The sequence below is a fragment of the Ictidomys tridecemlineatus genome, chromosome 4, assembly GCF_052094955.1.
Source record: "Ictidomys tridecemlineatus isolate mIctTri1 chromosome 4, mIctTri1.hap1, whole genome shotgun sequence".
NCBI classification, from domain to species: domain Eukaryota; kingdom Metazoa; phylum Chordata; class Mammalia; order Rodentia; family Sciuridae; genus Ictidomys; species Ictidomys tridecemlineatus.
The window spans coordinates 161,359,604-161,385,191 of record NC_135480.1 but is presented as its reverse complement, the minus strand read 5'-3'; positions in this window follow the sequence as shown (position 1 = coordinate 161,385,191).

Here is a 25,588-nt window from a genome sequence, read left to right as displayed (position 1 = left end):
CAGAAATCTGGGTTGAGAAATAGTCAAGAGGGAAAAAAAGAAAACCATTATTCCACACATTTCAAAGATATTATTGAGAATATAATCACATCCATCTTGTTTAGGAAGAACTCCAGAAAAAAAAATCTCACTCTGACATTTTAATAGCAAACAACAGCCAAAATTCTCCCAAACAATCGGTCTGTTTTCATCTTGAGAATATTATGAATGGATTGATCAAGGGTCCCTTTTCCAGTTGCTCTTGCGTAGCTCGAAGCCAAATGTGTGGCCCAGCTGCAGCAAATGTGTGAGGCAATGTGAGATGTGTTTTTAAACCTAATTCTTGACTCAATTTTATGTTTCCACCATGTTTTCCTTTCTTTTTGTCTCTTGCTTAAAAAAAAAATCTACTAAAAAGTAATGCATGCATATGTGTGGGAACAAATCAATGAGGACAGAACTTAAGGGGATGAGCAGCAGCCTCCTACCCTTTTGCTCTCCACCTCCACCCCTTATTCTACCTCTTCTGTTCATTTTGGGTTCTTTTATCATTTATCTCCTTATCTCCATAAATCTAGATAAGAGCCTTACCTTCTTTTTCTCCATCTATCAACATGAGATATTATCTCTACACATCTTAGTATGAAGGGGGAGAATTTAGTTCATTTATTCTAAACTTCTTCCTTCTGCAAGTGCTTTTTATTGTTATTTTTATTTCTACAGTTCTCACCTCTGCATCTTTAAATATATATAAACCTTTTAATCAGAATCTCCCACTCCAATCTCTTTAATCAGTTGTACAACAATTATGAGCTGTTTCATTTTAAAAAGTAAAAACAACACAAATGCAAGAGCAATAAGGCCAAAGACCTCATGAAGAAAACAAAGCTAAATAGTTAATGAGTCCTAGAAAACATAAAGGAAGGTAACAGGCTCCGTAGGCCTCAGACATTGTGTCAGGCTCTCAGTTTTATTATGGGCTCAGCCTCATTTACAGTTAAGCTTAACTTTTGAGCTTAAACTGTGCTTGAACAATGAGTCGCAGTCATCCACCTACAGCAAGCAAAATCCTTTCAGAACTTTTTGTGGTTACTTGAAGCCTGATGTTTCAGTTTGTCTTCTCTAAAATGTTTACTACATTTATTAAGTACTTCTTTCCCACAGGAAAGCTTTTTTCCTTCTAGTATCCTTCCTTCTGAAGGTTGCTTTGTGGGTCAGGGTGATGGGTGATGAGTCAGACGTGGGGCTGAGTGTCTTATCCCCATGAACACTTCATGATGGTTTAACGTGGGCTTCTCACACTGGACACATCAGACACAAAGGGGACTTTCACAGAAGACAGTTTACAATAGCTCAGGCAAAGACAAGTTCAACAGCAGCAAGTGGACTTAGCCTCCTATGCCATTCACCACAGCCATGCACTGGACAGGTGGTTAGCCAGGTCCTGAGTGCAAGCCCAAGGGCTGCTATTATTAGAGACAAAAATCAACCCTGCCTCAGATTCAAACTTGCACTCAGAGGCTAGTGAATGATTGCAGTTGTGATTGCATGGAGGTGGGGACAGTTTTGATTTTCTAATTTGTAAAAAAAAAAAAAAAAAAAAAAAAAGACTGAACCAAGAGTTGGTATTCTTGACCCAGTCCTTCTCAATTGTGCTGCTCTTGAGCATTGGCTGGCTTTTGGTTTTGTGCTGGTTGGGTTCCTTCAAACCCTCTTGTACATCCCTTAGCCCGTCAAGATGTGACTGATGTGTCCAGTGTGAACTCTTCAACTGGAGGCACCTTGTGTCCAGCATACCTTAAATTTTGGTTTGGGTAATAATCACCTAATAAAATGGTTAAAATACACATTCTTGTGCTAGAACCCCACCCCCATTTACAAACACATACACCCCTGACTTCCACTTAGTAACTGGGCGGGATGGAAGCTGGAGCATCTATTATTACAGCAACGCGAGTGATGGAAACGCAGGTCATCTTTGGCCCAACATCGATAAATATTTTCCACTCTACCCAGTTCCGATCCCACCCTATGACTAAAGGGGGAACCAAATAATAATAATAAATGTAATGGGCCCCATAGAAAGAAACCAACCTCTTCTTGACCACCAGAAAGACCAAACCTTAGGTCCATACGATCCCCACTGCCCCGCCCTCCTTCACCCCAGACCTCCACACTTAAATCCCTTTTCGCCACCACCTCCGTCTTCTCCAGCTGCAGAAGAAAGCAGAAAGTGGCGGCGCGCTCCCGCCCTGCGCCCACGCGAGGCGGCGCCCCCTGCCCTGGGCTAATTAACCGATCTTAAGAGGCTCTCATTAAGCCAAAGGGAAAGTTCCCCAGCGCCGAAATTCTCCGGGAAGTCCAGAGTAACATTTCCTTTCGGAAAGCTCTCCGCCACGATTCTCCCTGGGCTGCACTTGAGTGAAAGCCCCGAAGGAAATTACCACTTAAATTAGACAGGCTGCGCCGCCGGTCTGGCCCGTGCACGCGCGCCGCCGCCAGGCAGCGCTGGAGGCTGGGGAGCCCCCGGAGCCCCAGGCGGCTGCGCGCGCACGTGGGCGAGAGCGCTGAGCCCCTGCTGCAGGAAAGTCGACCGGGCAAGCCGCCCGGAAACCCGCTCCGGGAGAAGGAGCCCCTGTTCCTCTCCTGCCTCGTCTTTTACTGGCCTTTCAGGAGCGCAGCGCGGGGAGACCGGGACGCATAAAATGATGGGCCTGCTAGGGGGAACCAAGCACCCGATCTGGGACATACGTTAAAGGGTGCAGAGGCCTCATGTTCAATGGGCTTCCCCCAAGAAAGGAGGAGACCCGGTTTGTTTTTTAAATCTATTTTATTTTAAAACAATGGAGGGGGACCCCCAATGTATAATGGAAAACCTTAAAATTCACCCCTTTCGATCATACCATTCAATGTTTTTTTGGTATATTTAACAGATAAGTAACCATCACAACTAAGAACATATTCACACACATCCCAGAAAACTTCTCAGTAGCAGTCACTCTCATTCTTTCCTGCCTCCATACTCTTGTCTTTACGGGTTTTGTCCATTCTGGACATTTGGTATAATTGGAGTCATACTGTCTGTGGCTTTTGGGACCTGACATCTTTCAGTTAGCATCATCACATTTTCAAGATTCATTCACTTTATAGAATGTGTCAGTACTACATTCCTTTTTATTGTTAAGTTTTCCACTATCATTATACCACATTTTATTTACCAGTGGGTGAACATTTAGGATGTTTCTACTTTGGGACCAAACCTTTATAAATTTTCAAATAGACATATTTTGAGTATAGACTTAGGAGTGGTATTGCCTTGGTCCTAAGGTAACTTCAAGGAAACTCTTGAAATGATGTTTTTACCTACCACAGTTGATAGTTTAGCCATTTATTACATTTATTTATTATAGCATTTTCTATTTATTTCTTACATTTATCTATTATATTATCACATTTACTGAAAAGTAGATGAATAAATGAATGAAAATATGTATTAAATTAATGAGATTTCTTTTGAACATAAAAGGATTTTATCTCTTAAAGCAATACATATGGACTTTATAGTTATTATTTTTTTTAAAAAATTTATTGACTAGGCTCACAATGTCATACTTTTCTTTTTCTTTTTTATACCTTTGTTTTATTTATTTATTTTTATGTGGTGCTGAGGAATCAAATCCAGTACCTCACGGGTGCTAGGAGAGTGCTCTACCATTGAGCCACAACCCCAGCTCTACAACTATCCTTAAGTAATCATAAATTCCTAAACTGTAATCAATGGAAAAGCTATAGGACAGTTGTCAATCTCAGAAGTATTATATAGAATTATTTTAAATAACCAAAGCAATATTGAGCAAAAATAACAAACTTGAAAGTATTGTACTACTTGACTTTAAAACACACTACAAAGCTGTAGTAGTCAAGACAGCATAGCATTGGCATAAAAACATACTTATAGACCAGTGGACCACATAGAAAAGAGGTCAACCCACACAACCAACAAATTTTGGACAAAGGTTCCAAGAACACATTGGAAAAAGAACAGTCTTTTCAATAAATTATGCTGAGCAAATTGGATACCCACATGCAAAAGAATAAAACTAGACCCTTATCTCTCACCAGCTTAAAAAGTCGACTATAAGTGAATTAAATATTTGAAGTAAAACCTAAAACTATGAGAGTACTAGAAAAATAAAAAATAAAAAACAGGGGGAACACCTGAAGATGTTGGAATGGGCAAGAATTTGTGGACAAGATCCCAAGAAACAATCAAAAATAAAAAGACAGCCTACAGAATAGAAAATATTTAAAAACTACACATCTGACAAAAGGTGAATATCCAGAATATGTACATAAGACACCCAAAAAACTCAAGAGCAAAAGTACAAATAATCTGACTTAAAAATAGACAATAGATCTAAACAAACATTTCTCAAAAGAAGACATGTAAATAGCCAACAGGTATATGAGAAAATGCTCATTATCATTAATTATCAGGGAAATGCAAATTAAAACCACAATAAGATATTACCTCACTTCAGTAAGAATGGCTATTAACTAAAAGGCAAAAGATAACAAGTTCTGGCAAGGATGTGGAGAAAAGGGAATCCTTGCATACTGTTGGCAGGAATGTAAATTAGTATAGTCATTAGGGAAAACATATGGAGGTTTCCTTAAAAAATTAAAAATAGAACTACCACAAAATCCAGCAATCCCATTACTGGGTATATATCCAAAGGAAATGAAATCAGCATGTCCAAGAGACATCTGTTGCAGCACTAGGCACAAGAGCCAAGAAATAGAAATAAACTAAGTGTCCATCAGCTGATGGTGGATGAAGAAAACGTGGTACATACAAACAATGGGATGCTATTCAGCTTTACAAAAGAATGACATCCTGCCATGTCTGACAATGTGGATGGAACTGGAGGTCATTATGTTAAGTGAGATAAGCCAGGCACAGAGAGACAAGGTCCACATGATTTCACCCATATGTGGAATCTAAAAAATCTGTTCTCATAGAAATTGACAGTGATATAGTGGTTTACAGAGGCCAGGGGACGTAGGAGAGAGGGAGTGATGAGGAAAGGTTGGTGTGAATGTTTCCTAAAAGCTCATAGATGAGACAATGCAAGAATGTTCAGAGGTGAAATGATTAGATTATGAGAGCTGAAACCTGATCAATGGATTAATCCACTAACAGATTAACTGGGCAGTAACAGTCGGCACGTAGGGTGTGGTTGGAGGAAATTGATCACTGGAGGTGTGCCTTTGGGGTTTATATTTTGTGTCTGGTGATTGGAGAGCTCTCTTTACCCTGCCCCCAGCCCTCACTCTGCTTCCTGGTTATCATGTCCTGAGCTGCTTTCATCTGCCATGCCCTCTGCCATGATGTTCTGCCTCACCTCCAGCTCAGAGCTGTGGAGTCAGCCAACCATAAAATAAAACTCTGAAACTGTGAGCCAAAAATCAACTTTTCTTCTTGAAGTTGTTCTTGTCAGGTCTTTTGGTCACAGCGAGGCAAAACCTGACTAACACAGGTAGAGTTGGGTAGGAGTAATATGTTCTAGCGTTCTATTGCACAATAGGTGCTAGTTAATAATGATATTGTGCTACATATTTCAAGAAGAAAAGATTTTGAATGTTGTCCCCATAAAGAAATAATAAATGCTTGAAGAAATAGATATTTTTACCCTGATTTAAATATTACATAACCTATATATGAATGAAAACATCATGTAGTACCCCATAAGTATATAAAACTTTCATATTTTTATGTCTCTGTTTAAAATAAATTTAAATAAATTGTCAAACGAAAGAACTGAGTATGTGCATATATGGTATTGTCTTTAGACCAGGCACAAAGGATGCTTTGGAGTGGCCTGCTCTGGCTATGCCCCTCTCAACAGGACATATTTTTCCAGGGTCAAAGGAATGTGACCACCACAAGACTGTTATCTCTTTGTTTTTGTTTTTTTGGCTGATGGTTCTGCTCCTAGAATCCAGGATTCCCTGCCTAAAAACTCTAAACCTTTTCCCCAAGTTTGCCCTCACGATGAAGCCTAAGATAGAAGGCCACTATCTTGCAGTGAGTGACTCCAAATAGGCCCTAAACTCTCAATTTGAACTTGACCATCTAGCTTTGGGTTTTTCTGAAGAACTTAATGGAAGTGATATCAGCAATAATGGGGGAAACAGTGTATTATGGGCAGAGTGAGTGGGTAAGATAAGGGAAAAATCTTGTGGCATTAAGTATATAGATCCTCATTTGTATTCTTGTCCCAGGTATTGGAAGAGTTAGAAAAGAACACATGCCCATGTATGTTCCCCCCAACCCAAGAGGAGGGTATTTAGCTGTCATCAGATCCCCAAAGGCCTCAAGAAATCTAAACACAGTGAATTTTACATACCAGCACAGTGAACTTAGGTCAATTCTATGATCTGAATCACCCATTGGATAAAATTGAGATAATCACAATATATATTAAATATTGCTGTAAGTCATAAAGAAATGCAAGGTGTGAATTTAATACACAGTTCCTCACCTTTGTTTTTGTTGTTGTTTACATCTCTTTCATTAGCAGACAAATTCAGGCTCATAATATTGCTATAAGTTAAATTTCACTACCATATTAGAGAGGATCCATACAAGACAAAATTGGATTTACAGAATTTGTCCAATATTATTCAGTAATGAATTAGTAATAGTACCAAGAATTCTGACACTCCTTCCCAAGCTTCTATCTCAGCACTCTCTTAGCTAAGAAAAAGAAACAATAAACATTTCAGAATAAAATTAAACCATTCTTAAGTGATTTCCTTTTCTCCTGTGGTTCAGTAATATTTTTTAGAATTCCACTAAATGAATTTATTCTATTATTTGTTTGCTCCTATACTCTTATGTTTAATGGAGCTCTTAATTGTAGTATGTGCATACTGTGGGAATTTTAGTTGTTGACTATTATGGCTGATACATAATAAATGATGTATTCCTACTAAATTAACAACATTGATTCTCTTCCTAAATAAAGAAAAAAGTCAAATCTCAATGAATAAATAAATTAAATTAAATTAATAACCACCTTGGTCTGTAATGTGAAATATTCAGTCTTGGCAAACTCAAAGAGTTGGTTGCTATAATTTGAAGGCATGTATCATTTTGTCTATGACTTCAATCTAAACATTTTGACAGACGTTTAAGTCTATTTAGATTTTCTATCATCTCTATCTCCTTTTGAGTAAGTAAACAAATGATCTATGTCACTGTAATGTTCGTATGCTTTAATTAAAATAAGAAAGACATTGAGAGGAATTGATATCCTGTACATTTTAAATAAATTTTTGTATGATGAAAAGGAATTGCTATTGTTCCCTTGTTTGGGGTTAAATATACTACTTTGTATACAATTATTATGAAAAAGGATGCTATTTCTCAATCACATTGTGGAAAGTGGAAATTATGTGGGTCTTCACCTCCATGATTCTCAATTATGATTTCTCTTCCTGTGGGCTTTCACTTTGACAACTTCATGGGCTTCAGTCTGAATGCCCAGCTGATGCAGACTGCAACCCGGCCATACATGGTTTTTGATTGTCTTACTCATTTTAAGTTCTTGTGTTGGTGTGGCCTCTAACTGTTGATGCTGTCACTCTTTCTCAACTGTAGAGTATCTGGTTTATTTGTTTAATGGGGTTTTGCTTCCTTACCTTATAATTAACACTCTGCAGTCATTGTTATTTAATGACTTTTCTTGAAAGTATCAACCACTGTTGGCCAGTGTGGCACAAATTTAAGGAATTCTGCTGAAGCCAATCTTAATACTAAAGTACAAGAGATAGGCATTCCATGTTTGATGTATTGTGGCATATAGTTAAATTAATACGATTTCCCTCATTAGAATCCTTAAAAACAGACACAGGCATAAAGAGTCAGAAAACATGGGTACAAATCCCAGCTCCACCACTCACAGGCTGCCTTAAGTACATGAAGTCTCTGACACCCTCTCCCCTAGATATGCATGAAAGAGTTTCGTTTTCTCAGGGTTCTTAACCTGGGGTCCTTAAGTCATATGGGAAGGATGTCTATGAACTTCCTGAAATTATAATCCATTGGGGGAACAGCTATCTGTGCACCTCTTCCCCAGGAGGGTCTATTACTTCCCCTGCATTCTCAAAGCAATTCTTGACCTAAAATGATTGGGCACTCCCTAGCCAAGTGGAGAGTGGAAAGACTCTGGGGCCAGTGATAATATATATAAGTTTTCCAAAGTGATTTTTATTCAACTATTTAAGATAATTTGGCAGCGTCTATCAACATTTCTAAAACGAGGGATGTACGTGGAATGCTCAGAGACCTGGGGCAGCCTGGACTCCCAGCTGCAGAAGAGCTGCAGCAGGGGAGAATCCAGAGTAACAGCAGCAAAAGGACTTCTCTTCCATTTCAGGCTAAAGACTTAGAGTTAACCTTTTGAGAAAGGAAGTGACTTGATGAACATATTGTTTGGGGAGGATCACATGGAATTAGATTGGCAAGCTGATCTGGAAAGAGGGTACGGATCATTGTTACAGGATAGCATTTGTTCAGCTGGGTTCCTTGTTACTCTAGTGACCTGAGATGTGTTAGCAGGTATTTACCCACCAAGAACACGCTACAGCGAATGAGCTGGAAGTACTGAGCTAGGAAGTGAACATGTTTCCAGTGCAAGACTTCCAGAATCTCTGAGGATTGAGTTTTACTGGACACCACCTCTTCCCAATATGAAATGACCACAAGTTCTCCCTACCAATTCCTGTTAATACTGCATTGCCTACCTGATGGAAAATAGCCTGCAGTCAGAGCACCAGGTAGCTGGACCACCAGCACTCACCCTCTCTGTGCTCAACTTCTTGGTCTGCAAAGTGGAAGCATTAATGTTTAATGCTACATGGACACTGCTGGCTTGTAACAATATTTAAGATAATACATAAAAAGTGCTTAGCACATAGCTGGTCCATAGCCAGGGCTCAATGAACATAAATGCTATTGCTACTGCTAATGATAATTTTTGTAGCTCATGGATTTTTTAGCTTAGAATTTATCATCTCTTTAAGTTTTGGAGTTGCCACCCAAAGAGAGCTCTGTTAGAAAGTTCTTTAACTAGAGCTCAAACCTACCTTCCTTTCACTTCTATCCTTGTTTAACATTTAATTATTCATTCAAAAATATTTTTGACCACCTACTATGTGCCAAGGACTGTGCTAGGCCTTGAGGATACAAAGATAAAGGACATATCACCTGCTACTACCTAAGAGTGGGGACAGAGAACTGAGCAGACATTTGTCATGTTTGCTGGGGTCAGACTCTTAGTTATGTTTGGGGGGTACTCTCTCGATTAAAGGTTGCTTGAGTCTCACCTTGAAGTGCTGTTAGAGTTAACCAGGCAGAGAAGGAGCAGAAGGGAGAAAAAAAAAAAAAACATGTAGAAGGCAGAGATGCAGGAACCCCTCAGTCACCATGGAAGGCCAGGTATGGTCAGAGGTGGGCTGTGAGTCAGGAAGTCAGATGGCTGGTTAGATACCAAGCATGAAGGGTTACACCAAGGAAGGGACAAGATACTTTAGCCTGTAGATAAATCCATAATTGGATTTTTAAACCAAGGACTTTCACAACCAGTCTTAGTTTTAGAAAGGTCATTCTAAGTCTTTAGCAATCTCCCTAAAGCTGTATCTTTCTAGTAAACTGTGAATTGTAGCAATACCTTCCTTACAAAAGTGTTCTGAAGATTAAATGAAATTACTGTAAAGTGCTGAGCTCCTTTGTGCTCAGTTAATTCTGATTATGATAATTATATTTTATTTATTTATTTATTTTTATGTGATGCTGAGGATTGAATCCAGTGCCTCACACGTGCTAGGCAAACTCTTTACCGCTGAGCTACAACTCCAGCCCCTGATTATGATAATTATAAATCCAAGTTCTTATTGTGGCCTTTTCTCCTGACAAAGACACAAATTACAAAATATGTTGGGCTAGGCAGGGTAAGACAAAGGGTAATGGAATGAGGAGCCTCATAGGGATCAGTTGGCTTTCTCAAGGTCACTTAGATCTGAGGATGAACCAAGACTTGAACCCAGGTCTTCTTGGTCCCCATATCTATGCCTTTTACCTTCTTCCCTGACCAGAGGCCTCTCCCACCATCTTTTTACACTCTAACTATTTGTTAAGTACATCATGTCAGAATCTCCTAGGAAACCCTACTGACTTTCCAAAGAGACACTTAACAATTCCCTTTTAAGAGAAAAGCTTCTAGCATATGCATGCTTAGCCCAAGGTGCTGCAGCTCTTCCATTTGGAAGGCAGGGGTCTGGAAAGAGCTAGAACCTACTTCCTGACTGTGGGAGTTTGGAAAACCTGGGACATGCCTCAGAGAGTCTTCCAGCTAAGCCTCACTTTCCCTGTGTAACCCGCCCCACAAGTATCCAGAACAAAAGCCTGCCAGGCTTCTGAGGGAGATGGCACAGGGCCAGCTCCAGGGGTGAGAAGGAGGCCCACTGCAGTCACCGCTGCTGAAAAACAATGGTCCATTGCCCCCAGCCAGGTGCAGCAAACCCTTCCCAGCATGCTCAGGGGGCTCAGAAGTGGTAGACTCTTTGTGAGCTCCAGGATCACAGACGGGGAGGGAGGGAACTTTGGTTTGGCTGGATCCCTTACTGAGCTCAGTGCTTGGGCTTTCAAAAGATATTTTTGAGATTCTGTTCATACCCCCATTGGACCCGAAAACTCACAGGGAAGTTCAACTGAAATAACTGAGTTTGGTCCTCTCTCTCCTCAGTCCTAAATCACACTACTAGGTCACTGGAAGAGGTGAGATGAAAAACTGAACCCATCTTGGTCTAATTGGCCCCACCAACATGTGGGATGGGGCACAGGGATTTTTTTCTCATATCTGCTTGGGTGTTCATCATATGGTTCCATCAGGACACTGTGTTTTCTTACAATTTAGGAGGTGTCCATTCTAGGCCCAAATACTAAGCCTTGGAAAGACTGTCCAGGGATTTTCTATCCTAAGGCACTGGGAACCTCTCTTCAAAGGTCATAGAAGGGGCTGGGTGGTCATTGGTCTGGGATCCCTCAGAGGGTGAGGACAGAGGGTGGAAGTCCTGATGAAGGGCACCTGCTGAGGTTTTTTCTGATGCTCTGGAAGGTCCAAGTCGCAGAGAGAGACTTTTGCTGGGTGGACACCCTCCTATACAGAACCCAGCCGTGGCTTCTCCCCACTCTAGATGAACATAAATCCTATTAACTTTATGGGCTCCCATCTGCCTCCAGGGGATCATAAGACTTCTAATTGCAATGAAAAGAGGCCTGGGAGACCCCATTTCCCTCTGCTCTCCACTGGGGAGTTGCAAAGGTCTGGCAGCAGCTCTTCCTCCAGCCTCTCCATGGTTTGGTATCTCAGGTTGTTAAGTCTTTTATAAAATAAAACTCCTCTGCTCTTTAGGATGGTTAGCCAAGGACTTTCTCCAGCACCTTCTGTTCTTTCTGGCTCCCTGTAATAAAGGACCAGTTCCGGTACAATACCGAGAGATGGCAAGTCTAGGAATTGTAAATTCTTCATCCCCCTCAACATAATTTTCTTTTTCTCTTAATCTAGTATCACAGGACTACAATTTCTGACTATCCGGCGTCACATCATCTGAAGCTGTTTTCATTTTATTTCACTGTTTTGTGATAATACCTGCAGAGACATAACACCGTCCCCCAAGTTATGCAGAGCTGAGCAGTAGACTCAAGATGAGCTCTGCGCACCTGGCCACGGATTAGATGACATATGAAAAGAATTGTGCGAGGGACCCCGGAGTGAACGCTTACACTTGGCAGCAGGGCAGCTGGCACAGGACCACCGGGTCGTTGCAAGAGCCCGGAGCGATCCCAGCCTGAGAGGCCGGAGACAAGACTTTCCTTGAACTGAGGTGCCTGATGAAAGGCGAGCCACGGAACTACAGCAGAGAGAAAGGGAGACAGAAAATGGTGAAGTCAAACAAAGGGGCAGGAAGAAAAAGCAGAGAGACAAAAGTGTTCCTCCCCCTGCAGGGCGAACGGAGCCGCCGCCGGGGCCTCTGTTCGGTCCTCTCTCGCCATCTAGTGGTCGCTATGGGTAGCTGCAGCACAGACTCCCGCGGATCTTGACACCGGGAAATGTCGGTAACATCGCTACCTCCGGGAATGAAGAAGGGACACAGTCAACAACGCAAAGGGTAACCCGAGCCAAAAACAACAAGACCCTCTTCCGTGGAAGAGTTTGTTTTGATTCGAAATATTGTGCAATTATGGAACAGATGTGTGCCTTGCTCAGGCTGCAGGCTAACGGAAGTTGGACTTGGAAATTCCCAGGCCCCTAGCAATTTCTTTAAAAGGATTCACGTGCGTAGTCACGATTAAAATCTGTCAGGAAAAGCCCATCCTTTATTAATAAAGACTGTTTGTTAGTTCCGATTTCTGACACTCTGCGAAGCCAAACATTCTTTAAATTTCCAAGAAGAGAAGGCAGGAAGTATATCGTATGGGTTCACTGGCCAGCATCCACTCTCTGGGGTTGGGGAAACCCAAGTTTTAGCCTCCTCTAATAATTAGCTTTCCTGTGAAAAACGCATAATGCAAGTTCTGAGCATTTTTTTTACTCGGCAGATTGCCCCCATTCTCAACTATGGAATATTTGAAGTTCCCAATGATCTAATCTTGGTACTGGTGTTCACTGATTGATACTATAATGTGTAGGGGTTTTCAGCATCAAGAACTAAGGTGTTAGAAATGAAACAGATACATAGTAAAGTTATACTTTTAGAAATTTATACATTTACCCCGAGTGATTAAGTTTATCAATGCCAAACATTGTCATTTGTATTCGATTTTAAGAAATGACAATTGAAAAAAATAAAAGTAAAAAACAACTCTCAAAAATCCATTTCTGTGCTTATATTTTTAACTTACGCATCTAAAAAGCAGACTGCTTTCTCTACATTCTTCTGCATTCTTTCTGGGTCACCATAAATGTATTTATGTTTGGGTGAACCGAGACAAGTACAGCCTGACCTGTCCACACAGAAGGTTGGGTATTTGTTCCATAGGACATCTATGCAGGACTACAGCTCACTAGCCGCTGTAGGTGATGGTGCATGCTCTCTATGTGAAGCAAGCTTTATTTTGGTGCAGGAGATGAAGGTCTTATGTGCTGCAGAAATGTCCAGTTTGATACATTGGCTTGCCCTGGGGGCCAAAGACCCTGTAGAACTGACTTCACTTAACGTCTGATCTTCAAGAAAGCAGAGCCTAGAACAGTCAAAAGAGTTTGGGTTAACTCTGTTGTATTGCATTCAAAGCCCAATTCTTTGCTTTAGGAGCCAAATGAGCCAAAGGATAGCAATTACAGGGCAGATGATAGAGTTCCCCCAAATATGGAGAGCAAAAAATGCTAGGGAATTTAGTGGTTGTATTGGTGAAGAACTTGTTTCACTTTGAGTTGTATTTTGCCCTCAAAGATTGTATTCTTCTCTATCCATTTTTCACCCTGAGCCCAATCTCAAGAAACCATCTCCTATAGACAGAGAAAGTATTCACCTTGAGCTAATTGACAGCAGATCCCTGTTGGCTCATGGGGTGAAATCTGTTGGGATAGAAGCCTTTTCCTGAAGCATGGATGCCCATGAGAGCTGATTAGAGTCACAGTATCATCTCACATGGGGTCTTGCAAATCCAATTTCAAAAAAAAATTTCAGCAGCCAACAGTGTGCTAACAGAATTTTCTATGGCTTCACCCTTGAAATGAGCAAAGAAGTTTGACTGTTCCCACTTTCACCCTCCTCTCAGGTGCCCCCAACATCATAGATAAAATCCAGGAGAAAGGCACAGGAGAAGGGCACCCTCAAGCTTCTCCTGGGAAGATGTCTGGAAGCTCTTAGCCCACTATGGGTAAAGCTTGAGCAGATCAGTGGTGGAAACCTGACCGACACAACACTCTTGATGTCATGGAAAAGGAAACAGGAAAAAAAAAAGTAGGATACAATTGGCAGCACCAAGACAGGTAGTGTTAGAATTCTCTGAAAGAGCCCTCAAGTTGGGAGCACTTGAAATCTGGTTCTAGGGCTGACAACAGCACAACCACCCTAAAAGAGCCTTTATGTCCCAGGTGGCTGAGAAGATCATCTTGACTGCGCTGTCTTTTCATAAATAAGTTGACAAGTGGGTACCTGGGTGTGTCTTCTTGTTCTTTAAAGAAGCTAAACAGCTGCTCTGCCCCCTACAGGGGTGATTGTGGCACAATTGAATTAGCAAATGGCAAAAGGCCCTTTCTGTTCGTTCATCACCCTTGCTACCCTCTTCCCTTTAGGACTGACCCAATCCTCCAAATTCCTCCAAATCATTTGCTGTTGTGGAAGGATGTTTGGCAGACTTCATTATCCAAAGGTGGCCACCACAACGTTCCTCTTCCCACGTGTTCTCCTTCAATGTGTCCTTGTCCTTCCTCCTTGAATGTAGCTGGGCTTGTAACTGCTTTAACCAAGGACAGCAGAAATGATGCTGTGTGACTTCCCAGACAGGGTAACAAATGGCAAAAGAGTCACCTCTTAATATGTGGCTGGGTGGAGAGGGAGGGTAGAGAGAATGGTTTCGAAAGGGGTGACCATTGATCTTGATCATGACTAGGGTATCATATATCCTCCATTCTTAGACGTTGCATACTTAAAGAAGAAGTATTAATTCAAGGAAGGCTTTTATAGAACAAGAGAATCAGTGCTATAATGTTAAATGTGACATCTATTATACCATGCATTAAAAGAAACATTAAAGTGTGAAACAAATGCTTAAAATGCAAGGCAATCTGTTATGTCCTTTGGTGAGCATGCTTGGACACCTTTCAGTACATTTTAAAAGCATAAAGGAGGGAGGGCTTCTGAACTTTACAAACCCTTCATTTCCCTTGTGTGTGCTGGCTGGGCTGTATTGTCCTCTAGGTACAGTCCCCAGGGCACACAAGACTTTCAAGGTCCCATGAAAATGTTCTCATTTCTTCGAAAACCAAAAGAAGAAGTTGAACTTTTAGGTTGAATAAAATGTTTGCATATATAACAGGAATATATGCATCTTTAAAACAAAACTCTCATATGATATAATTTTATTAGTTAAAATCCTTAATTCATAACTACTTAAGAGTTAATATTTAATGTGCTGCTCTATGGAAAAAAGTTAGCATGCAGTTGTGCTGTCTCCAATCGCTTGTTAAAGAAACTTGGTCATATACAAGCTTCCCTTTTTGCTCTCTCAATATCCAGAGCACAAGGAAGCTCTGGAAATGAATTCCAGAAGATTTTTCCTTTCAGTACTTCCACATATGGAGTCTAGATGGCCCTATTGCTCTAAAGTTAGGTGTGTAATATGCGGTGATTTACAATGACTGTTGGATGCTCGCTGTGGAGCAGGCAGAGGTGACTTTTTGGTAGAGATAGCATTCTGTATGCACAGCTGGAGGGAGGCCTGGGATTTTTCATGGCTGTCATTCTTTTAAACCCTCAGTCCCCGAGGATAATCCATGGAAAGTAAAACCTGGCCATTTTAAACTCGACTTGAATTATTGAGCATGCAGGCATGAAAAATTTAGATGTCTAGGAAAATAAATAGGGTACATAAAAAGATTTTATTGAATTCTTCCAAATCAAGCAAGAATAGTAAATGGCTGCTTTTTAAAAAAGCATCCCAGGAAGTTCCTGCAATTTGTTAAAAGATTTTTTAGACTCCCTTGAAAATCATGGACTCAAATATATAGGGATAATCTAGCAGAAAAAATAAAATTCCCTGAAGTAATTTTATACTTAGGGAGATAGCTTATAAAAATTTTTTTGTGTGAAACAGTAAATTTTCCACTTTCCAAATTATTTGTTTATTTTTTTAAAACTAAATGGTTGTTCATGAAACAGCAGAAACAACTCAAATCTTCCAATTGTATTTGCTACATTTCTTAGGGGAAAGAACATACATGGAAATATGTTTGAATAAAAACTGATGAATCAAGGCATGTTTAAAGAGCTTTAAAACCCACTCAAACATGCCATTTTGGGTCTAGAAGGGTCTTTTTTTGTTTTGTTTTAAATTTGTGTCTTATGTCCACAAGAGTCTTCTTAACCTTTTTCCTTCCTCCCTCTTGATCACTTTGAAAAGTGATTTAGTACCATCATATTAAGTTAATATTCTATATAAATAATAGATATCCTTTCTATAATGTGACCTGCCGGCTAGGCTTGTAAATTCTTGTGTGCAAAGTAACAAAGAAGGCAGCTACAGAGATGCCAGAGAAGCAAAGAGACTTCTACTGTTGATTTCCTTGGAATGGAGTATGCCTAAGCATTGTATAACTCTAAGGAAAAACAAGCTCAACTAAACTTCATCAAAACATGTTCCAGTGAGGGATTTAAATATTCTCCCAAAATGATGAGTATATGTTTCTATGTATGAATTGAAAATAGACTTTGTGTTTTGATTGACTTGATTACTCAGCACTGCACATGGCATGTTAAGTTAAAAATTCTTATTGAAAGTATTAAAGCTATAAACAGCTATCCCCTTGTCATTAATGAAAATGAGGAGAAAAGAGGTAAATAGTAGCTGTTTACCACAGGTGCACTGTTGGAAACAGGTTGCTAATTTACCTTGGAATCCTCGACTAATGAATGTGAATAAATAGCACCCAATATGTCAACACTATTTTAAAGTTTTTCACCTCTACGGGCTCAATCCTCACAGCAACACCACGAAGTTAGCTATATTATTATCTCCTTTTACAAATAAGGCAACTGACGCACTGAGATGGTAAATAACTTGCCTGAGGTCATAGATGAGCAGGTGCAGATCCAGTTTGAACACAGTTTGGTCTCAGTTGTGATATTCCCATTACAGCTTTCATATATATATATATTTGGACACAATACTTTTATTTTATTTATTTATTTTTATGTGTTGCTAAGGATCGAACCCAGTGCTTTGAACATGCTAGGTGAGCGCTCTACCACTGAGGCACAACCCCAGCCCCCAATACAGTTTTCTATCTTTCAAATCCAGCTCCAAAACATTGAAGATTCTGTCCATGTTCTGTTCATACCTTAGAACTCCCCATTCTTGTAGGAAGTCTCATAGTGCTTCAGTGCCTAAAAACTCTCTGTTTCCAGATACTTGACACATAAACTGGTGGAAAGCAATGGAGAACTGATATCCACTCTTGCCCAGCAGCTCTCAATCAACAACCTCCTTGAGAGGGTAGATGGAAACCAACTGGAGATGGCCCATTGCTGTCCTCAGAGGCACCCAGCGGGTCAGCCCACAGTGGAAAATTGGTCCTGAATATGCCATGTGCTGGCTTCCTTCCTTTCCCTGTCTTGCCTAATCACTTCCATAACAGTACTTCCTTGTTTCTCCTCCCAAGAAAGGACCTGCACCTAAATCCTGTCTCAGGAGCTGTGGCCAGGGGACCCAGCCTCAGAGACGGAATATGGACTTCACAGCTAGACAAATCATGAGTGTTGCTAAGTGAAATAAGCCAGTCTCCCAAAGTCAAAGATTGAATGTTTTCTCTGATAAGAGGAAGCTAATCCAAATAAGGGAGGGGAGTAAAAAATAAAATAGGTCAATGAAGTAGATGAAAGAGATTAAAGGGGAAGGAGAAGGGATGGGATAAGGAAAGAACAGTGGAATGAATCTGACCTAACTTTCCAGTGTACATATATAAATATACCACAGTGAATCCCACCATCATGTACATCCACAAGACGCTAAGTAAAACAAACAAACAAACAAACACAAACAAACAAAACACAATAATGAGTAAATAGCAGGAAGATCCGTAGAGTTAGAGGGAAGGGAACAGGGAATGGGAGGAAGGGAGGAGGGGGGAAATACTGAGGATGAATTAGAACAAATTATATTCCATGTTTTTATAATTATTCCAGAATGAATCCTAATGTTATGTGTAATTAAAAAGAACCAATAAGAGGAAAAAATTTAAAAAGAAAAATCATAAGTACTAAATTACATCATTGGCAAATATGAGAATTATCTTTAAACTGATCATAGTTCTTTCTATTATGCTGTACTGCATCCCCCCCCCAAAAAAATAAACGAATCTGTAAGAAATCTCAAGTCTCCCAAATGATTTGATACAATTTTTGGATAACTGGAGGAGAGAATTTATTTCTAAGTTACTGTACTTAAAGAATTTGGGAATTTATTAAACAAACACTTGCCCTTGTATATAGCTTTTAAAAAAAAGACATCAAACATCACATGACTATATCAAGGACCCTAAATTATTTTCCTATTTAAAAGGTAATAAATAGTTCAATTAATAGAACATTGAAAAATATCCAGTTTAAAGTAAAAAATGCCACATTTTATAATCATTATTCTCACAAATTTTATCATTGTATTTAATTATATTTTTACTTGGCCTTAAATATATTTTGGCATCTAGATCTCTTTTTATATTTTTGCCATAATCCCATGTGAGTCATTTCATTGGACTCTTTTATGTCTTTCCTTATCCTGCCATTTATTTTCAACTAAAGACTTTATCAGTGTAAAATAAATCACAATGTCCAAGATTTGGGTTAAGCTGTGTGTCATCAGCACCTCTCAGAGCATAATGAAGTAGGGCCTCCTGAGTGTGACTGTAAGAAAGAAGGGGCCCACTCAGTGGTGGGTCTCTAAATGACCATCTGGGACCCTGTTTGGCCACTAGTCTGAACCCATGGGAGCCAGCCATGTGTCATGCTAAGCCACGCATCACAACGTCCTCTAACTCTGCTCATTCCTCCTTATATGAGTTCTAGTAGGTTCACAGCTTTCTGGGTGCTTTCTAGAAATAAGAGTTCTTCTGAAACTATTAAATAATTAAAATTCCATCCAGAGTAATATCAAAACTATAAACTTCATTTAAACTTCTTCCTTCCTCCAATATTGCCCTACTTCAGGCAAAGAGACCTGAATAACTTCATTCTTCTCAAACTTCAGGTCCTGGGGAAGGGTGGAGGGACCTTTAAAACCTGAGTTATCTTCCTTGCCCAGGACAACAAAATCTGGCAGCAGGACCCTCTACGTACTGGTTGCACAGTCGTTGGCCCCTTTAACATGGGACCTTTTGGTTTCTCTGGAGATTTTCCAATGGGACCCCTATAGTGGCAGCTCCCCTGAGGCAGGTGATCTAGCATCTGTCAGGTCAGGTTGGCTGCCTTCTCAATCGTTGTGCTTGACTTGGATCATCCCCTTGACTGACATGGTGCTTTGGTGAGCACCTTTAAGATGGTAAATTGAGACCCTTTTTTGGCATTACAGCTGGACCCTGGAGAAACACACACACACAAACACACACACACACACACGGTCTTCATTGGCTGCAGGCAGACAGTGTCAGCCTGCATTTCATTGTTGGACTTCCCATGGTCCCACACAGAAATTTAGGTGGAAAGGGGGTGAAAACCTGAGATAAGGAGCATGGGCCACAGGAACAAGAGAGAAGAAACTGCACTAGATGAATCTAAACCCCCCAAAGTATTTCAGAGCAGAGAAAATACAAAGCAGCAGTATCAAGAGATGACATTAATAGCAACAAATAGCGGCAACAAAAATGCCAGCCAGACTTTCTTATGAATACAGATATGGAAAATCCCTAATACTGTATGAGCCAACAAAATTCAGGAGGAAGTTTAATAATTGATACACTACAACCATGTAAAATAGTCCCCAGGAATGTAAAGGTGGTTTGTAGTATGAAATGAATACACACACACACACACACACACACACACACACACACACACGTTGTCCATTGTTGGAAGGAGAAACAATGTGTGATTATTTTAAAGATCAATGACAAGATGATAAGAAAGTCTAACCCTAATTCTTTATTTAAAAATATCTTTTGCCAGGCACAGTTGTGCAGACCTGTAATCCCAGTGGCTTGGGAGGCTGAGGCAGGAGGATCATGAGTTCAAAGCCAACCTTAGCAATTTATTGAGGCTCTAAGCAATTCAGTGGGACTCTGTTTCTGAATAAAACACAAAAAGGGCTGGGGATGTGGCTCAGTGGTTAAGGAGTGCCCCTGAGTTCAATCCTGGGTGTGTGTATATATATATATATAAACCAGAAATAGAAGGGTACTTCCTTAACATAAAAAACAATATTTATTTTAACAACAAAATAAGCACTAGCATCATTCTCATTACCAACAGGAATCAGATACAAATACTCTTTGTTCCCCCTGTTACTCAATACTGCCTTTTTTTCTTTCTTTTTTAAATTTTAAAAATTTGTTCTAAGTAGTTATACATGACAGTAGAATGCATTTTGACACATTGTACATAAATGGAACACAATTCCTCATTCCTCTGGCTGTACTGGTGCAGTCACATCAGCAATGTAATCATACGTGTATTCAGGGTAATAACGTCAGTCTCATTCCACCACCCTTCCCATCCCCACACCCCCTCCCCTCCCCTCACTCCCCTATGCACAATGCAAAGTTCCTTCATTCTTCTCCCCCTGCCCCATTTTGGATCAGCATCTTCTTATCAGAGAAAACATTTGGTCTTTGGTTTCATCACTGTCTTAAAAATTCTAAACCATCCATTAATATTTGGAAAATGAAAGAGATACATTAATGGAAATGAGGAGACAATGTAATAACAACATGCAAATAAGAGCATGTAACATTCCAAAGCACCCACTGAAAATTACCAAGGTACATACAACTATAAATTGAAATATTTATTGCAAATCAGTGAGAATATATTTTGAAGAGAAAAACAACACAATAGTCCTATTCACAATGTAACAGGACACACAAAAACTTTGGGGATAAGCTTATAAGCTTATGAAGAAAATCACAAAACCTAGCTGAGGTTCCTAAAGGTAGAGAAGATGTTTGAGATAGGAAAATGATCCTTGAAAATAAATGAATTTATAGATTAATACAATCCAAACCCAAATATCAATGGCTTTTTAAAAATTTGACAATGTAATGATAAAGCTCTTCTAGAGGCAAAGTGCACATTAAATGCCAAAAAGGCCCAAGAAGAAAGACTGATCAATGCAGATTGGCCTCCAGATGTGAACTTGAAGCCCTAATAGATAAAATGAAATGACTAAGCTTTTAGGAAAGAATCAAGTTAGATCTCTCCTGAAGATACACCACTAAAGTAAGCTTCAAGTGGCCAAGTGAGATCACATACAACAAAACCAAAAAGAAGAGAGAGATGAGTATCTTTGTGGTTTCTTTGTAAATAAGGACATTCCAAACCTAAAAGCAAGCAGTTAAAGAAAATACAAAGCGGGAAAACTAGAAGATTTTACTTAATGTAAAATCTGTAAGTTCAAACAAAGTAATGATCAAAACTAAGTACATACCAAAAAAAAAAAAAAAGAAGAAGAAGAAGAAGAAGAAAATTTGTACAAATAAAACTGGTAAGTATTTGCATCTTTATATAAAGAACTTAGAATTCATATACTTCATCGGGAATTTTATAGAATTAGTCACAGAATTCAGTCTTAAATAGGCTTTGACACAGTAAGTCTACTTCTAAATATCTTTTCTACAAAATGTACTAGAGATGCCCAAAAAGACACACACACACACACACACACACACACACACACACACACACATACACACACACACACACACACACACACACACACACATATATATATATATATACACATGATATGATAAATATATGTATATCACAGGAAAACACTCAAATAGCCTTTATGACCAGCTGGAAGGTAATAACAAATAACTAAACATCCATATAACAAAATACAGTTGTAAAATGCCATTTTATAAGAATATTTAAAGACATGTAAATTATTCATCATTCTATCTAGAAAAAAGCAAGCTACAAAACTATGTACCTGTTTCTCTATATATGAATATATGTATTACATGTAGACACATTTGTAAAACTGAAAGAAAAAGCTTCAAAAGGTTAATAGTAGATTGACAATGAGTTATAAGCTTCTCCCTATTTTCCTAACTTATTAAATAGAAATTTAAGTTGTATAAAATAAACACATATTACCCTAAAATTATTTTAGAAGAAGATTTAGATATGCCTTAACATTATTAACTAAATAAGAACAAAGTTGGAGGGCTCACACTTCCCAACTTCAAAACTTAATAAAATTGCAGTAATCAACAAAACCCAGTCCTCCCAGTTGCTCAGGAGGCTGAGGCAGGAGGCTTGAAATTTCAAGCTAGTCTCAGGAAAAGTGAGGTGCTAAGAAACCCAGTGAGACCCTATCTCTAAATGAAATACAAAATAGGGCTGGGGATGTGGCTCAGTGGAAAATAAAAGAGATACATTAATGGAAATGAGGAGACAATGTAATAACAACATGCAAATAAGAGCATGTAACATTCCAAAGCACCCACTGAAAATTACCAAGGTACAGACAACTATAAATTGAAATATTTATTGCAAATCAGTGAGAATATATTTTGAAAAGAAAAACAACACAATAGTCCTATTCACAATGTAATAGGACACACCAAAAACTTGGGGGATAAGCCCATGTACATGACCCTTATGAAGAAAATCACAAAACCTAAAGTTAGAGAGATATGATGTTCAATCCTTGGTACCACATCCCCCCAAAAATACAGTCCTGGCATAAATAAATAAAGACATACATATATACATCAGTGTAACAGCATTGGGAATTTGGAAATAAATTATACATATATGACCAGTAAATATTAAAGAACTGTCTTTTCAATGCATGATGTTAGAACAATTGACTATCCATTCTTTTGCAAAAAAAAAAAAAAAGATTTGAACTCTGCCACAGACAGAAATTATCTTAAAGTAGATCAAAGATCAATCCAAAAGTTAGAGATAAACCTATAAAGTTCTTATAAGGAAACTGCTGTAGCATAGCTCATGATCTATGGTTCAGTCACAATTTCTTTGATATGCTATCAAAAGCACAAGCAGCAAGATAAAAAAATTGATAAGTTGAATTTTATCAAAATTAAACACTTCAATGCATCAAGAAAGTGAGAAGACAACTTATAGAATGAGAGAAAATACAAAGCATATATCAGATAAGGAACTACTATTCAGAATACATAAAGAATTCTCACAACTCAATAATAAAACCGATAATCCAATCAGAGAATGAACAAAGAGTTTCAACAGATATTTTTCCAAAGAAGTTATACAAATGGCCATACACATGAAAGGATGCTCATTAAGAATTAAAAAAAGGCAAATAAAAAACTTCAGTGAGACACTATGTACTACATCCTACCCACTAGAATAGCTATCATCATCAACCAGAAAATGATACCACATTGGTGAGGATATGAAATTTGAACTTTCACTTATTACTGGTGGGGATGTAAAATGATGTAGTGCTTTGAAAAAAATTTTGCATATTCCTCAAATATGCAAATGAATGATTCACTGCACAACCCAACAAATTTTTTCCCAAGGTATATATTGGAAAGTATTGAAAAATGTATGCTTACACAGAAATTTATACATACATGTTCATTGTAGCATTATTCATAATAGCCAAAACCCCAAACATCCCCAAATAGCCATCAACTGATGAATAAATGAGCAAAATGTGATAAATTCATATAATGGACTATTCCAACAATAAAAAGAATGAAGTATTGACACATGCTACAACATGGATAATACTTTATAACATTATGCTCATGGAAAGTAGTCAGTCACAAAAGGCCCATTCATATGAAATTTTTAAAATAGGCAAATCCATAGGGAAAGAACATAGCTACCAAGGAGTCAGGAGGAGGATGAATTAGGAGCTTCAGAGTTTTCTTCTGAGAGTAATGGGAATATTCAGGAATTAGCTATTGGTGATAGTATGCATCGTTAGAAACAATTTTTTCTTTTTGGTACAAGAGATTGAACCTAGGGTCTCTCAACCACTGAGCCATATCCTCAGCCCTTATGTGTACTTTTTATTTTGAGACAGGTTCTTGCTAAGTTGCTTAGGGCCTCTAAGTTGCTGAGTTTAGTTTTGAACTTTCAATCCTCCTGCCTCAGTCTCCTGAGCCACTGGGATTACAGGTGTGTGCCCCTTTGCCCAGCACACTTTGAACATTTTAAAAAACCCTGGGTTGCACACTTTTAAAATGTTCAAATGGTAAATTAATTTCATGTCATATGAATTTTCTTTCAATCAACTTAAAAAAAAATCTTTGTTTATTTATATGTGGTGCTGAGGATTGAACCCAGTGCCTCACACGTACGAGGCAGGCACTACATCACTGAGCTACAGCCCCAACCCCCAGCTTTTTAAATTATTAAAAAATATGTTTAATTTATTTTTAGATTATTTATTTTTATTAATTTTTAAATTTATGTATGTCAGTGGAATGCATTACAATTCACATTACACATATAAAGCACAATTTTTCATATCTCTGGTTGTATACAAAGTATATTCACACCAATTCGTGTCTTCATACAAGTATTTTGAATAATGATGACCAACACATTCCACCATCATTTCTAACCTCATGCCACCTCCTTTTCCCACCCACCCCTCTGCTCTATCTAGAGTTCATCTATTCCTCCCATGCTACTGCTCCCTACCCCACTATGAATCAGCCTCCTTATATCAGAGAGAACATTTGGCATTTGGTTTTTTGGGATTGCCTAACTTCACTTAGCATTATATTATCTAATGCCACCCATTTACCTGCAAATGCCATGATTTTATTCTCTTTTATTGCTAAGTAATATTCCATTGTGTATATATGCCACATTTTTTAATCCATTCATCTACTGAAGGGCATCTAGGTTGATTCCACAGTTTAGGTATTGTGAGTTGTGCTGCTATAAACACTGATGTGGCTGTGTCCCTGTAGTATGCTATTTTTAAGTCCTTTGGTTATAGACCAAGGAGAGGGATAGCTGGGTCAAATGGTGGTTCCTAAAAAATATATATTTTAAATTAAATTACCAAAAATGTGTTTTGAAATGAAATCCAAACAGAATGTGTACAGAACTCCCAAAGTATCTGGGCTCAGATCTTTTATGTGACCAGGTTTGGTTAAAATTTCTGGCTTTAGAATCTGGGTCCTATCTTTGACTGACCACATAATATTGGTCAGAATATGTGTTGATGTGTTGCTTTCAGCCTATTTTTATCATCTATGAAATGGGATGCATTCCTGCCTCATTGTCTGAGTCAATGGTTTCAATGGGATAACTTTGGTGACCAAAAGTCATAGTGGTTGTTGTTGTTGTTGTTGTTGTTGTTGTTATCTCTTCTCACCCTTGATGAGATTGCAAGTTTTCTGAGGAGTGGAAGATGCCTTGAGAGAACGTGTTTTGTCTGGGTCAAAAGAGATGATATTCGAACTGATCTTAAAAGTTGAGTTGTCAAGCAGAGACCCAGGGAGAGCCTTTTTAAACAAAAGGAAATGTGTATTTAAAAATACAGCCTCAAATAATGCTATCTGTTTAAGCTGATTGGAAATCATTGGAATTTAAATCATGGGAGAAAAACAATGGAGAGGAACTTTGGACCAGGTCAAGTTGAGTCTTTTAT